Source organism: Mus caroli, chromosome 11 (assembly GCF_900094665.2).
Source record: "Mus caroli chromosome 11, CAROLI_EIJ_v1.1, whole genome shotgun sequence".
NCBI classification, from domain to species: Eukaryota; Metazoa; Chordata; class Mammalia; order Rodentia; family Muridae; genus Mus; species Mus caroli.
Genome location: NC_034580.1, coordinates 81,148,161 through 81,164,845, shown reverse-complemented (window position 1 = coordinate 81,164,845; position 16,685 = coordinate 81,148,161). Strand labels below are relative to the sequence as shown.

The 16,685-nt window shown below is 45.5% G+C and overlaps 1 pseudogene; it reads right to left on the bottom strand.

The window, feature by feature from the left end:
• Window positions 1-2,815: 2,815 nt before the first annotated feature.
• Window positions 2,816-3,496, bottom strand: LOC110304199 (annotated as a pseudogene).
• Between the last annotated feature and the right edge of the window lie 13,189 nt (window positions 3,497-16,685).

The window sequence follows — 16,685 nt, the reverse complement described above, 5'->3', positions numbered from 1 at the left end:
GAACATTGGATGCCCTAGAACTGGAGTTAGAAATGCTTTGCCAAGCCCCCAATGGAGGAGCTAGAGAAAGTACCCAAGGAGCTAAAGGGAACTGCAACCCCATAGGTGGATCATTATTATGAACTAACCAGTACCCCAGAGCTCTTGTCTCTAGCTGCATTTGTATCAAAAGATGGCCTAGTAGGCCATCACTGGAAAGAGAGGCCCATGGGACTTGCCAACTTTATATGCCCCAGTACAGGGGAATGCCAGGGCCAAGGGGTGGGGGTGGGTGGGTGGGGGCCTGGGGGGGTGTATTGGGGACTTTTTGGATAGCATTGGAAATGTAATTGAGGAAATTACCTAATTAAAAAATAAATTAATTAAAAAAAAAAAAGAAAGAAATGCTTTGCCAGCTGTCTGCTGGGTGATGGGAGTCAAACCTGGCTTCTCCATTAGAGCAAACATTGCTTTTGACTGGTAAGCCACCTCTCCAGACTCCCAGGCCATTCATTCTTAACTGAAAACTACAGTATGTGGATTCCTGTTTTAAAGATAAACTTTGCTTCAGAGAGATTAAGGGATTTATTCCAGCTAGTGGGAAAATTTAGAGAATAAACCCATTGCTGTGGCCTTAGAAGTCTGCCTATCTAAACTATCCACTTGTCTACAGATAGGCACAGTGAGTCACAGAGGGCAAATGAGCTTTCCCAAGCCACATTGTGACCGGTGACTCATCACCAGGCACCAAGCACGTCATCTTAGGATCTTCATAATCTGTAGGTCAAAATAGGACCAAGAGAACCACTCACCCATAAATAAATAATGCATGTTAAAGGATAAAGATAACACAGAATATTCTACCATAATGAAATGAAATTAGCAAGCAGGGGAAAATTAGAAAGAAACTGATGTGTTTAAAAATCTATGAGACAAGATTAGAAGATACTTTGAAATGAACGAAAATGAAGGCACAGCCTACTGAATCTTGTGGGATGTAAATGAAGAAATGTTGGGGGGGGCATTTTTAGCCCATATTTTTAAAAGATCACAAAGCCATAGATACTCATCTAAAGATACTAGATGAAAGAAGAAAGCAGCGTTCCGCACATTGGCCCATGTGACTATCACATGCATGCCTTGGCACGTGTACTCATACTTTCATGTATGCATGAATAAATAGAAGTTTTTTTTTTAAATTTCCAAAATAAAAAATAAACCTTTGCTGGGCATGGTGGCGCACACCTTTAATCCCAGCACTCAGGAGGCAGAGACAGGCAGATCTCTGTGAGTACCAGGACAGCCTGGTCTACATACATACATAGAGTTTCAGGATAGGCAGGGCTACACAGAGAAATCCTGTCTCAAAATAACAAACAAACAAATAAACCTTTATCTTGATTGGCTAAGGAAAAAGAGACTCAAATTAGGAGAATCATAAATGAAAAGAGGGGGTTTATAAAGGAATACTATTAATAATTTTATACCATGAAATTAGATAACCTAAATAAAATGAAAGAATCCCAAAAGACACTAAAATTATCAACACTGAGTCAAGATGAAATCAACAATTGGAAAGAGAGAGAGAGAGAGAAAGAAAGAAAACCAAAACTATGACAAATACAAAATGAATAATTTTATAAAATTACTAACAAATTATCCGGGACCAGTTGTCTTTACTGGAGAATCCCACAAAGGTATAAAGAACTAACCTAAATTCCTTTTAGAAAACTGAAGAGAGAAGAAAGAAATCTGTGTTTGCTATTGGTCTGTGTAAAAAAAATCTAAGAAACTCCTTACGATAGAATTAGAACTGACAGATGGGTCCAAGGTGTCGAGCTACTCAGTGAAAAGGAACCATGCGGGCTTCCAAAGGAGAGAAGCAAGCAGCAGCCCTCCCCAGCTCTGATGCCCATGAGCTGCAATAATGATTCGAGAGGCACTGTAACCCAGGGGTGCACGAGTGGCACGCACACCTTGGTGGTAACCAACAGCTCTCTCACTGGAGCTACGGCCTGCTCAACAGGAAGATAAGCATGCCAAGACCTGGAAACCTAGCCAACTCCCCAGGGCTAACATAGTCATGGATCAGCATGTACAACCATCACTGTACTGAGCCAGCATGCTACCTAAGTACATTTTAAATACCATTATACCCACACATACGAATAGTGTTTGTCCCTCATCAAGGAAACTTAGGGTTTTTTTTTGCAACAGATGTAGGCCATTACAGAATGTCATAACTGATTCAAATGCGGAGTTGTGGAGCCCAGCCCCAACAGACAGCTCCTGCACCTAAGGCTCAGGGGTCTTTACAGAAAAGAGGGAGGAAAGACTCTAAGAGCCGGAAGATCAGGACATTTCTTGCGAGATTGTGTCTCATAGAAATATCAGAAGCTACCCTCATCGAAGTCTCACCAACATGGCTGCCTAAAGACCTGAACAAGGCCGATACTAACAGACCTGATAAAACGAACAGAGGAAAGCACACGGGGCCTCAGCCCTACAAAGAACTACCAGCAACTGATGACTGCTAGGAGCAGGAGAGATTGTCTTCCTCAGGGAAGAGCGCGGCAATACCGAATGTCAGTCAGCCCCGAAAACATGCTCACACAGGCAATACTACAGACTAAGATGTAGATGTAAATATATATGTATATATGAATATATTTTTTAAGTCCATGAATTTGAGAGAGGGCAGGGGAGGGACATGGGTGGGATTGGAGGGAGGAAAAGGAAGGACATGATGTAATTATATATATATATGTAATTACACACACACACACACACACATATATATATATTGCAGTCCTGGTACTTTATTTCTTTGTGTACATTAGGCCATGAATTCCTATGGAATGGGCTCCAACAGTTCAGGCTCTTTTCCGTTAGTCCTCACAAAGTGTGCTTTTCTGGGTGGCGCAGGCTGGGGCTTCAGCTGCACCCAGGTGCCCTTCTCTTTGGCTTCCTTTTTCTTCTGGTCCTTCTCCTTCACCCGCTTCAGGAAGCTCTCCCTGCTCTTTGAGTGCTTGATGTGCTCAATCCGCACATTGATCCTCTTGGCCAGAATCTTGCCCTTAATTTGCTTGTTTACAATGATGCCCACGGCATGCTGGGTGACATTGTAGAGTCTTCTGATTTTGCCGTGGTAGCACTTATAGGGCATTCCTTTTTTGTTTTGTTTTGTTTTTGTTTTTTGTTTGTTTGTTTGTTTTGGTTTTTCGAGACAGGGTTTCTCTGTGTAGCCCTGGCTGATCCTGGAACTCACTCTGTAGACCAGGCTGGCCTCGAACTCAGAAATCCACCTGCCTCTGCCTCCCGAGTGCTGTGATTAAAGGCATGCGCCACCACGCCCAGCGGGCATTCCTTTTTGAACAGTGCCCATTCCCTTGATGTCCACAATATCACTCTTCTAGTAGATCCGCATGTATGTGGCCAAAGGAAGAACTCCATGTTTCCTAAAAGGCCTAGAGAACATATACCGGGTGCCTCTCCTCTTTCCCTTTGTGTTCGTCATTTTGGTGAGTTACTGAAAGATGGCTGCAGTAGCCCGTAATTATATTATAATCTCAAAAACTTAAAGTATAAAAGAAAAGTGAACTAACACAGTCGATAAACAATGTGAAAAAGAGAATTTGTCAAGTGTTCTAAAATAGTCATTCAGCACTGGGTGTGGTCGTGTTTGGTCATAATCCCAGCACAGGGGCGATGGAGGAAGGAGAAAGAAGCATTTCAAGCCAACTTCAACCACACAGTTAATTCAAGGTCAGCATGGGCTCCATGGGACCCTGGCTTAAAAAAAAAAAAAGAAACTATTCAGAGCTTCCTGGTCCAGTACCTGCCCACAGGATCTTCCTGTGCTGTCTAGGCTATCCTTAAACTGTCACCGTTTCCCAAGTAACTGGGATTTCAGGCAAGTGTTACTAGGCTTGGATTGCAGAGCCCAGGTTTGATCTCCAAACACCACCACCACCAAAGACATAAAAATAAAATAAAGACTTAAGTAAACACCCAGCGATTCAGAAACACCGTAAAGTGTCTCAGAAGCCATAGCACTGCACTGCCCCCTAGATTCTTGATGAAAAACCACAAACTGACTCTAAATTTCATAGAGAATTTTGACAGACTTTAAAGTAACCAACACAATGTTGAAAAAGAACTCCAGACATAAACCTGCAATAACAAATTTTTCAACAGAAGCCCCAAGTCCATCCCCCAGGGAGAGTTGACTTTTCAACAATGGAAGTGTAAGTCTGAGTTGTCTGGCATGTTCAACACCCTGAGTTCCATCTCCTGCCCAGGGTGAGGGGTGTGGTTCCTGCCTGAGACCTCAGCATTCAGAACCAAAGCAGGACAGTTGCAAGTTAGAAGCCGGCCTGGGTACGTGGTGACATCCTGTCTCCATAAAATAAAATAAAAGCCCATTTGCTTCAAAGGACACTGTCAAAGACAACCCAGTTATAATTGTATTTCTGACTTGTACTTAGGGTTTATACTTAGGATATGGAAAGAATTCTAATATCTCTGGGATAAAGTGAGTAACAGCCCAGTTTTTAAGGGGCTCCAGAAATTGCTACAAAGAAAATGGACAAATGGCTGACAGAGATACTCAGCATCCTTCATTTTCAGGTAAACAGTCAAATGCTCATGTACATTTGTGTACACATGCACACACACACATGCACACGCACACACATGCACACGTGTACACATGCATGCATGCACGCACACACACTCACACACACACATACACACACACACACACACACACACACACACACACACACACACACACACACCAAGAGACTAGAATCGGAACAGTCAGATACCAGTAAGTCTCAGGCTGCGGGGGTTGTGCCAAATCAGTTCAGCCTCAGGCCTCTGGGAGAGTGGAAAACGTGCAGCCGGTTTTGGCTGACGCTCTGGAAGTTCCTCAGGCAGTTGCCATAGCTAACATACAGCCGGGCAACTCCACTCTTAGATATCTACCCAACAGCAACAAAAACATGTCCACACAGAACTTATGCTTGGCTGAGAAAGTGGCTCGGGAGCAGAGCACATGCCTGGCACGTGCAAGGCCCCTAAAGCTCGCACCCCAGCACACAGGCATGCACATGTGCACAGTACACAGGCATACGCGTGCACACATGCACACAGGCATGAGCATGTGTACATGTACACACTAGAGTTTTTAAAACTTGGACTTGAATATTCAAAACTATCACTCATAAGAGGTGAAATGTGAAAGCATTACAGATGCCGGCTTGGGTCAGGCCTATGACGATCGCTCCAGGAGTTCAGTGCCTGCTGCCCAAGCAGGAAGAGTTGAGCTGGGATCCCCAGCAGCCATGTTCGTCTCCAAGCTCAGCTTCTAGACCTATGACCCCAGTTCTGGGGGTAGGGCAGCATAGAGAGCCCCAGAGATCGCTGGCCAAATTCTCAGCGAGCTCTGGATTCACTGAGAGTCCCTGTCTCAACAACTACGGCAGAGAGTGATAGAAGAAATCCACTATCAACCTCTGGCCTCCGTGTCACATGCATGTGTGCGCACGCACACACACACACAGCATATGATAGACAGTATTATAGTTACAGCTATTAACATTAAGTACTACAACACCCAATAGGGAGCTGTCAACTAGAAGCTCTTTGAAGGTGCAGAAGAGGGACAGAGAGAGGAGAAGGGGAAGGGAAAAGAAGGAAGGGATGAGCCTTTTCTTCCTTCAGGCTCTGTCCTTTGAAGTTCATCTTTCCTTGTGTTTCAGCATCTTGGGGCTGAAGCCACGTGTGCTGGGTCACACCTGTAATCCTAGCTCCTAGGAGGCTGAAGAAAGAGGAGAGCTAGTTAGATAGAGGTCAGCCTGGTGTGTAGTATATATGCAGTGATGGGCAGAGGCTATGAGGGGGTAGAGTAGGGTGTGTGTGCATGTGGTAGAGGTATAGGAGTGTGTGGTATGTGAGTATGGTATGGGGGTCTCAAGGGCTGTATAGATGTGTGAGTCTGTGTGTGTGTGTATGTGTTTGGTAGGGGTATTGGGCTGTGTGTATGTGAGTGTGGTATGGAGGGTTCAGAGACTGTGTGTTTGTGTGGTGGGGCGAAGTTATTTAATGGTAACTATGAAAGAAGAGGGAGGTAGAAGCCTTCTGTGAGATTCCTATATGGTTTTGTGCTAGATTCGATAGTGAAAATAAAGGTGAGTAACCTAATACTTTTGCTCATAAAGGACATACAGACTCTAGGATACATATACTAGAGCATTGGGGCTGGAGAGAAAAATATCTACCATGATATTTCCTGGCAAACAAACCTCCAAGGTTTAGGAAGGAAAAATCACTGAGTGGGGTGTTCAGCTTCCAGCTCAGGACAACCTAAACTTTCCATTTAGACTTGAAGAGGAAGAGGAGCAAAAGGAGGAGGAGGAAGGAGAGGAAGAGGAGGAAGGGAGGAGGAAGAAGAGGAGGAGGAAGAAGAAGAGGAGGGAAAAGAAAAGGGGAAGAAGAAATCCACTGTGTAGATTCTCCTCTGGGCCAAATCTTTTTCTTCATCTTGCACATCTAAAGGGCCTCAGCCATCATATAGATGCTATGGAGGCCTGTCTGCATCCCCAGCCATGGATAACCCCTGGGAACCTCAAATTGGTGACTTGTTACTCTCAGGGTTTCTGTTGCTGCTTTTTTCTCTTGTTAACGGGGCCTGCGATGCTCTGATGACCCTGCGGTTAGCTCTGGACTGCCTCTGAATCTCAGTAGTTTTATTAGCTGTGTGTTTGGTTCTGGGATATTCTCTGTAGCTATTGTCGTTGTTAAGATGACTAGTGTCTCCAGTGGATGTCTCCTAAATCCCTGGTTGTTATCTGTCCCGGGTATGAGTGTCTACCAGAAGGCTACATTCTTGTCTGAGACATGTCCTGACTCTGATAGCAGCCACGGCTGACCCGACTTTACTGGGGCCTCAGATTGATATGATTAAGTTTAATGAGGTCCACTTTCTGCCCTGAACCTATTCAAGGATAAACTTGTAAATCCAATGAATTCTGAAGATGACAAGAATCTGCTTACCCTTCAACCTTTAAGGGATTTGAGGGACGATTTATAACCAGCCCTCCTTACAGTATCATTAGAAAGGGCTCCAGAAAGCCAACTGCTATTGCAGCCCACAGCTTCTTATTCATAACAAGGGTGATCTTAGGAGTAAAGTTCATGTATTTGTGCAGATCTTTCTAAAGAAGTCCTGGCCACCAAGGCAGACAGCGTGCACACACACACACACACACACACACACACACACACACACACACACACATTGTTCAAGTACTGTGAGACCCTTCCCAATGGATTTTCTTCCAACTGTGCTCCCAGACAACATGTAAGAGTATCTATAAGAAAAATACATGAAAATGATGTAACTATACTGGAGAAGGAAAGGTGCCGGGACCAGGTTTATTAACCAGCTCCCATCTTCCTGGGCATCTGGTTGCTGTGGGCAGCCAAGGTGTCTCTGGGCTGGCCACTGACGCTCACTTCCTTTCAATTCAACCAAAGCAATTGCCCTGGTTCCTCACACAGTCCTCCGTTATCTTCCTTTAATGACCCAGAGCCATCTCTGTAGATGTGAGGACTCCACTACCCTCGTGGGAACATGCTGGCTCTGGAGTCAGCAAGCCTGCCCCTTAGTCCTGGTTCCCACTGTTAAGAGCGTGTGATCCTGGGCAAACAGCTTAACACTCCAGTTTCTCATCTATAAAATAGGAATGGCAGATCATACTCGCCCATGCTGGCTCCAAGATGATATGACTGCTAATCCTGTTGTTGTTGGGGTTTTTTGTTTTGTTTTGTTTTAAGGGCTTTTCCTTCCAAACATCCTGATCAATGATATCTGCAAAGCCTCCTTGTGAATAAGTGGAAGCCCTGGCTTTTTCTGTTCCATCCGGGCAGAACACAATAGTTGGTATCTAAGCACCATCCTCCTCTGACTTCAGCTTTGCTCTGCTCATCCTGTGACTTCAGTCTGACATCTGCTTTTTAGCATGGTTCTCAGCAATACTTCCAAGCTCTCCTCTGTCCAGTCTCTACAATCAGTACCCTCATTCACAGAATGCTTTTCCCATCTTTGGGTTTTGGTTATTGGGCTTTCCTCCCTGTTTTTGTTTCGCATGCCTTTGGCAGTTCCTAGGGTTGAACCAGGACCTTGGTTTGAGCTAGGCAAATGCTCTTCCACTAAACTACACCCCAGGCAACCCTGTCTTTAGTGTGTGCCTCTTAGAAACAGACAACACATCTCAGAATTAAGTGTAAAGTAAGAGCAGCCATGTTCCACTCAGTCCATGAACAGCGTTCAGACAGCACCCGCATCTAACCATTTCCAATTGGTCGATGATGGGAAAGCCCTCTGCACCCACTAGAAACTTCAAATTTTGAACTTTGATCTTTTCTTAGGGTGGCAAAATATAGTTCAGTATTAGCTCAGGATTCTGTCACCTAGTCACAAGGGGAAAGTGTATTCTAGAGTAGGCCATGTGGCTAGCATGCATTGGACAGATATCCAGTAAAATTACCAGGGAAAGCTGATGTTGCCTTGTTCATTGGCTCCCTTAGATGAATTTACTCAAGTGTTCTCAGCATCTTTGCAGACGGCTGTGCTGAGCTAGGGTGTTGGTAGCTTTGCAGTTTTGACTTAAATCTTTTCAAACCACAATAGCCCCATTATATCTTAAGGGATGTCTCTGCACATGACCATGACATTTTGAACTATGCGTGTAATGGGAATCTTAGCTGTTCTGAGACCTTATGTGGAAGACAGTGTGACATGGTGGGATGAGTCTGAGTTTTGCAGGCAGAGCTAAGTCTGAATTTCCATTCCTGCGCTCATTCACTGTGAGACTTAGGACTTGACCACCCAGGTCTACAAACTCATCATCTGTAAATAGAGATCTGTAAACCCGGTATCACAGAATCACAGTGGTTAAGTGAACGGATCAGTGCGATGAGGCAACATAAAAACTAAAGTGTAGAATGGAGCCCTGGATGCACAGCCAGGATCAGGGACCTTCACTCCCTCTTTGTCAGCCTTCATATTTTCCTTTCCTCCTGGTTTTGAGTCTGTTTTTGGATAGAGTAAGATACTTGCCAGCTCTGGTGAGATTCGTAAATAAATGGAATAAATTATGGACTGTATTTAGAAAGAAGTAGCGATAATATAAGAATAGACTAACCTCAAGACAGGGTCTCATTATGTAACCTTGGCTGGCCTAGAACTCACTGTGGCAACCATTCTGGCCTTGAACTTGCAGCAATCCCCTGCCTCAGCCTCAAGATGCTGGAATTACCACATTCAGCTTGAGCTGTTTATATCATTGGCTAACTATTTTTTGGTGGGGGGGAGGGTTCAAGACAGGGTTTCTCTGTGTTTCCCTGGCTGTCCTGGAACTCGATCTGTAGACCAGGCTGGCCTCAAACTCAGACATCCACCTGCGTCTGCCTCCCAAGTGCTGGGATTAAAGGCGTGTGCCACTACTGCCCAGCTATCTGCTAACTTTTAACATCTAAACCTTGCCTGTCACTGAGCTCGAAGCTATCAATAGAGTAATTTGTCTGTCTGAACTCAAGGTTTCATAAAGACTCTTAAAGAATGGGACTAATCCTTTTAATGAATGGGCTAGACGTGTGACAACTGACTGTAGATCATAGCATAAGGTATACTTTATCAAATAGCTAATTTGAATGAATCTATAAGCATAGCTATGACAATAGTAAGTATCACACCTCTGAAGCCCTGCCAGTCCCCTCACTCTGAGGCTCTGTGCTTTTGTCTCCTGGACCCTGTTGACCATCTAGGTCCCATGGATCTTACACTCCCCACTGGTCCACTTCGTCCAAATGTGTTTCAGTGTTCGCAGTAAATTAGCTTCTCTATTAACTGTTGTTCAAAGTTAACTACTTCATTCTGGTCCTCTTGAGCTGTAGTTCCGCAATACCAGTGGTGCTACTGCCCTCTGCTTCTGAGCTGATCTCCTGGAGGTAGGATATACAATGTTCTCGGTTGTGCATCCTGCAAAATGCATGGTGTACCCTGACTTCCTACCTTGCATGGCATTGGCTGTCGTCTACTTTTAATGATCTTATTTCTGGTTCTTGGTTTTTGTTTGGTTTGGTTGGTTGGTTGGTTTAGAAAATAACATTTATTTGGGCATGGCGCTGTGTACCCACACTGCCAACACTAGATCAGCAGAGGAGAATCTCAAATCAAGGTCAGTCTGGACTGCCTCGTGTCAGGGGAGCAGGGAGATGGGAGGAGGGAGAAAAGGCGGCAATGAAAATGAATCTACAAGGTAGCAATGAAAATGAATATACATGAGAAAACAAGGACAATTTCCAGTTTCTGTAACAATGTACAAAATTCTCCATGTTACAGAAGACATGATGACCCCCGGATGACTCCATGTCTTCCTTTGAGATTCCAGCACACAAACACTGTCGTTCTCCAATTACATTCTGATCATGGCCTAAAGGATTTCTAAGATAACCTCAGAGAGAAAGGTAATCTCTAAAACGAACATTTGAGAAAACATAAAAGAAATGAAGCTCAGAAAAACTAGATATAATTTCTTTTTCAAACTAATACACTGACCTGGTATGTAGCTCAGGGATAGACCATTCACTTAGCATGTGGGAGGCCCTGAATGAATGTAATCCTTAGAACAGAAAAAAAAAAAAAAGCTGGAGGTGCGGGGGGTGAGATGGGGGGAGCTTATTTTCTGAATTCTCAGAGATAAAGAAAATGTGATATACTCTTTTTAGGTAGAGAGCCATTTTTAAAGGTATAAGAATCGGTTTTGTGGGGCTTAGGCTGTGGCTCCTTTGGTAGGGTACTAACTTAACATGCATGAAGACCACCATTTGACTCTCAGCACTGCATAAACAGGGGCATGGTGAGGATGGTGGTCGACATACCCAGCCCTGGGGAGGGAGAGCGGGGTGAAGGCAGGAAGAGTAACAGTTCAAGTTCATTCCTCACTATATAGCAAGTTCCAGATCAACCAAGGCTGGGTAAGACCCTGTCTATAATTAATTCATGCGTTTTTAGACTAAGTCTGTACATTAAGGAGTCATTAGGCAATCAGAACTCCAGCATCCTCACCAGCCTCTGCACTGTGGAATCTGTGAGTCAGTAGAGTGCCAGACTCGGTGCCCGGGTGCTCAGTTCTAGCCTGGGCTCCCCATTTCCTCCCCTTTTGTCCTTGGCCAGGCCACTTAGCTCCTCAGAGCCATACTCTTTAAAGTAGAGGTTAAACTCACCTCCCAGATGTGTTGGGATTCAATGGCTCCAACTGTAAACTGTAAAGCACCATGCAAACAAAACTGCTCTCTGCAGTCATCAGTGTCCAGTCCTCCCGTCCCTCTCCCTCTTGACTTCCCTCATGGGCAGGTCCCCAAGACCTGACCCCTTCAACTCCTGTCCCTTCCTCTCCCCTCCCTTCAGCTCCTGCCCCATCCTGCCTCTGGTGTCCAAGGGCCTTCCTCATCCAGGTCTTCCTAGGGAATGCCAAGCCGTTTGCCTAAATTGAACAGTAGCCCCATGAGGTTAGGTAGTGAGGTTTTGAATCTGGGCAGTATGACTCAGTCTCCATGCTTGGAGCCTGGTTAGCGCTGAGTAACTTTTCAGAGAGCAGTCATTACAGATCTCTTTGTTGCCATGAGAGAGAAAGCTTTTGATACACACTTGCCTTCTAGAGGGACACTAACTCAGTTCCAGCCAGGAGCCATTAGTGAGCCCAACCTGGATACTTTAGAGATGGCAGCTTCCTCAGAGGAAAAGTGCTGACTGGTCCTAGAAAGAACATAGATCTGCAACGTGCCTTGGAAGGCTTCAGGTTCAAAGAGGCTGGGGCCCAGCCAGTCAGGGCAGCACCAGGGAGCCTGGAAACCAGAGAGGCCCCAGCAGGCTGGCCTCTGCAGCCTGGCTGGGCCTCACCCTGAGCATCTCCAGATGGTCCTGGATCTGAGCTGCCTTTTCCAGCCAGGCCACAGTGGGGCTGGGGAGGTCTGAGAAGAGAATCAGAGGCCCCAAAGCTGGACAGGAAGTTTCCTCCTGCTGCAAGGGACTTCCCCACCCCCCACTTCCCTACAGCAGGAAGCAGAAAGCTCTGCCCCCACGGGTCCTTGACATTCTAAGACGTGCAGATTGTGTCAGCATTTCCATTTTAAACCCCTAATTTCATAGGTTTACAGCTTGAGTCGTAAAAACTCACTCTGAGCTGAAGTTTGGCACCCAGTCTCTGAGCTGTTTTTAAGCTGGGCACTCAGAAAATTGATACATTTTGTTTTTCTGTTTTAGTTTCAGACATTTGGGGGACTTCTCTGTAAACACTCCCAAAGCTTTGTTGGGTTAAAATGAGTTTCTAAATCGTTGGTGGACAACGCCACAAAGATCTGCCTCGCAAGTCTCAGTCAATGTGTTTTGAGAGAATAGTGTCAGCTCACCAGAAAGATGGATCCCCGCTACACAAAGCCAAGGCAGTACAGGCCAGCAGGACCAGTGTAATTGCAGAGCAGGGTACTTTGTAACTGGCCTGCCCCACTTCCAGGGCCCCCAGCTGCTCAGCCTTGAACCACATCTAGATTCCCAACTTCAGGCACCCTGACAGGGATGTGTAACTGATTCCAAGGCTTTTACTGTTGTTTAGTTTTCATGTGTTTTATTTTTGAGATGGAGTCTCACTATGTAGCCCCGGGCGGGGCTCGGATTCGTGATCCTCCTGATTTAGTCTCTAGAGTGCTGGGATGACAGGCATGCAACACCAAGCTTGGGCCTCTAAATCAAGTGTCACAGCTTATGTAGCCTAGACCAGTATAGACTCAAACCTCCATTTCCCTTTAAAAAAATAAAGTAGGGATAATTATCCTTTCTTGGAAGTTTAGTGTAAACAGCAACGATTCTATTCATTTACACAGCCCCTGTGCTAGACTGACGATGGGGGGGGGGGGGGGGGGGGGTTGGTGCCAAGGTGTAAGCATCAGGGAACAGGAAGACATTTCTGCAGTGGACATCAGGAAAGGATCCTGAAACACTTCAGTGAAGATTTCCACTGCCAAGCCCCACATGGTGGCACAAATCCCAGCACTTGGGAGGCAGAGGCAGGAAGATCACTGTGAATTCGAGGCCAGCCTGATCTACAAAGCAAGCCCAGCACTGCTAGGGCCAGGGCTGATTACACTGAGAAACCTTGTCTTGGAAAAACAAAACAAAACAAAAACAAAACAAAACAATCCACTGCAGATCTCTGTGAGTTCAAGGCCTGCCTGGTGTGCATAGTTCTACTATAAGCATAGCCAGAATGGCTTTCTCTGTGTAGCCCTGGCTGTCCTAGAATTCACTCTGTAGACCAGGCTGGCCTCAAACTCAGAGATCTGCCTGCTTCTGCCTCTTGAGTGCTGGAATTAAAGGCATACACCAGCACTACCCTTCAAGACCCTGCCTTTTAAAACTAAAATAAAATAATTCACCCCTTCTATATTCCCTCAAGCAACTCTCTGGCCACTGAAACCACTAAAGACTTTCAAAGCACCAGCTTACTTAAAAACAAATTGCTTATTTGTTTCTGTTTATCTCTCTGTCCCTCAAACTGTCCTGGACCCCTCAATAAGTAGTCTGGGTTGACCCTGGATTGATGCTCCTGCTGCCTTGATTTTTTTGAGTACTGGAATTACAACTGTACCACCAGACCCAACTTGGAAGAAGTCTTTTCTTCCTCCTTTTGTGTCCTCACATACAAGGCAAATGCTCTAGCATGCGGCTGAACCCATTCCTCCAAGGGCCTTTGAAGATCCCAGCATAACAAGGAGCTAGTGAATGTGTAGCTATGGCAGGGTGCCTGCGGGTATGAGAGCTGAGGGACACACACACACACACACACACACACACACATAACTCTTTGCAATTAATGCACCCTCAGATGACCTGGGTCTCGCAGTCAGCCACCTCAGCTCAAGGCCACTGAAAGAATACCATCTCCTCAAAGGTTTCAAAGGTGGCATTGTCAACTTAGGTCAAAGTTAGGACAAAGTATTGGATGAACATGAACTGACTAGGGAGAACACGAGAGAGGATCCCATTAAAGTGAGTCCTTGTGAACCCTGGATATGACTTTTGTTTGTTTGTTTTTCGAGACAGGGTTTCTCTGTGTAGCCCTGGCTGTCCTGGAACTCACTCTGTAGACCAGGCTGGCCTCGAACTCAGAAATCCGCCCGCCTCTGCCTCCCGAGTGCTGGGATTAAAGGCGTGTGCCTCCACTGCCCAGCTTGGATATGACTTTTTAATTGAGCTTTTAAATTAGTGTCCAAAGGGATATACCAATGGCACAGGTCTATAATCCTAACACTTGGGTAACTGAGGCAGGGAGGACCTTGGGTTCCAGATCAGCTGATGCTACATAATGATCCCCTATCTCTAAATAAACAAACAACCAAGGAACATAAATAATGCATCTATTAGGTGAAAGGCTAAGGAGATAAACACACGTGTTCCCCAAACAAAGGCTTAAAAAAAATTGTCGCCCATTGTCACCAAAGAGTCCTGAGCACCCCCCCCCATTCCTCTTTCCTAGTGACCTGAATCCTGTTCATTTACTTCACATGCCAGCCCCCAGCAGCACCCCACCATAGAAGTACATATCCCTAGCCTGCACTGTTCTGAGTTTTGTTTGGAGTTTCCTAAAATGATGCCATGCTGAACATATTGTCCTGAAGCTTCTAAGTGCCTGTGGTACCCATTCCCTCGAACATGAGCAGTTGGAGTTCACTTGGTTTTGCAGCTGGGCAGTGTTCCATTAGTCAACAATGCTGACGTTTATTTAACCATTGTCCATGCCCCTGCTAATCCACTGCAGATAATCCTGCTCTGAGAAGTTGCCTACCTGTCCCCCTGGCAGGAACATCAAGAGCATCTCTAGAGCCTGCTCATTAGCTTCCCAGACAGCACCACATTGGTTTCCAATAGGTCTCAGGCAGTTGCTAACAGCATAAGAGTGTATCTGTTGTCTTCATTCATATGAGTCACAGCTTCTTTTGTTCTGGGTCTGACCTGCCACTTCAGGCCCTGTTGGTCTAAGGGATGTGAAATGGTCCTGTGGGTCTAAGTTGTGTATCCATGATTTTCAGTGAGGCGGCCTACCTTTCACATTTCTTGGTCAGTTCTACTTGCTCTTCAGAGTCTGATTTCAGATGGCTTCCCTTCAGATGTGATTTTATTTATCGATTTATAGATGTCTTTGCATACTCTCCACCTTGACCAGTGCTTCCCCCTGACAGTGCTGCATCTTCTCTAACTTGAGTCTTGTTTATCTGTGCTGACCTCTGCAAAGCAGAAACCTGAGTACAGTTGTTCCCACTGCCTGCATCCTTTTCTTACATACCCGCTGCTCAAGGAACAAAAAGGAGGCTGGAATTTAGTGACCCTGAATAAGCTGCTTCTCGGCTCCCTCTAAGATACAGTCGACTGGGAGGAATCTGGAGTTGATTCTGTTTATTTTACGCATTTCTTTCTCCAAAGCTGGAGTCTTGTCTCTAGAGGCCCCCCAAAAAGTACAGGCTTTGGTTGATAACTTTCACCTGTTCTAAAGGAAATTCTGGTTAGTATCAGGTAACCAACAGAGCCCCCAAGTTTTTTTTTTCCCTAAGAGTCGGTAGGAAATTGTAAAAAGGAATTCCTAGCTTTCCTTAGGATGGTGGGCAAGTGAAGACCAGAGCTGTAAAAAGCTGGGGTCTATCTTTTTTGTGCATTTTTGAGTGTATAGTCTATGTATGACAAGCCAGAGGAGGACATTTGGGGCCCTCCTGTATCATTCTCTGCTTTATCTCTTTAACACAATCTTTTACTGAACCTAGAGCTTACTGGTTTGGGGTAGGCCAGTGGTCCAACAATCCCCAGCCATCCTCCTATCTCTATACCCCCTCCTCACCAGTGTCAGGCTTTGAAGCATAAGCAGCCATGTCTGCCTTTTTAGGTGGACGCTGGGGATTTGAACTCAAGCCATCATGCTTGCACAGAAAAAAAAAAAAGGGCTTTAACCACTGAGCCATCCTCCCAGCACCATAAACCTAGTGTGTAAACCACACCTCAATTGTGATCTACAAGCTCTTAGGCCCGTGATTGGGCCTGTCTTCCTCCCTTAGGAAACCCGTACAGATGATACAGAAAGTGATCTAATGCTCACACGGAACCCAGCTCTCCAGTCGTCCGTTCTAATCAGGTAGGAGAGGTGAGCCCTGAGCTGCAGTCACAGCTCAGGCCACCTGTGCGCTTGGCCTTCCTTCCACCAGGATCCCAGACGTGGACCGCTCGCCACTAGGCGTATGTGAAGGCTGTTATGTGGCAGCAGAGGAGTTGTGGCCACAGCTTACTGATGCTTCTCTTTAAGCACCGATGCATTTTAAACACTTACAGGAAGCTGTTTTAACTCAGCACACCACGTGTCGTATGCGTGCCCTATGAAACCCTGGCTTGTTATTTATTTTTTTGTTTTTTTGTTTTTGGGGTTTTTTTCCCAGGCAAACCTTAGGGAAGATCTCTTATGGCAAGGTACAGGAGAGCATTCTGACTCACAGACTCTACTCACAAATACCATATAGATTCTCTCTCCCTGTCATGCATAGCATACTACCAAGTACACACACACACACACACACACACACACACACACACACACACA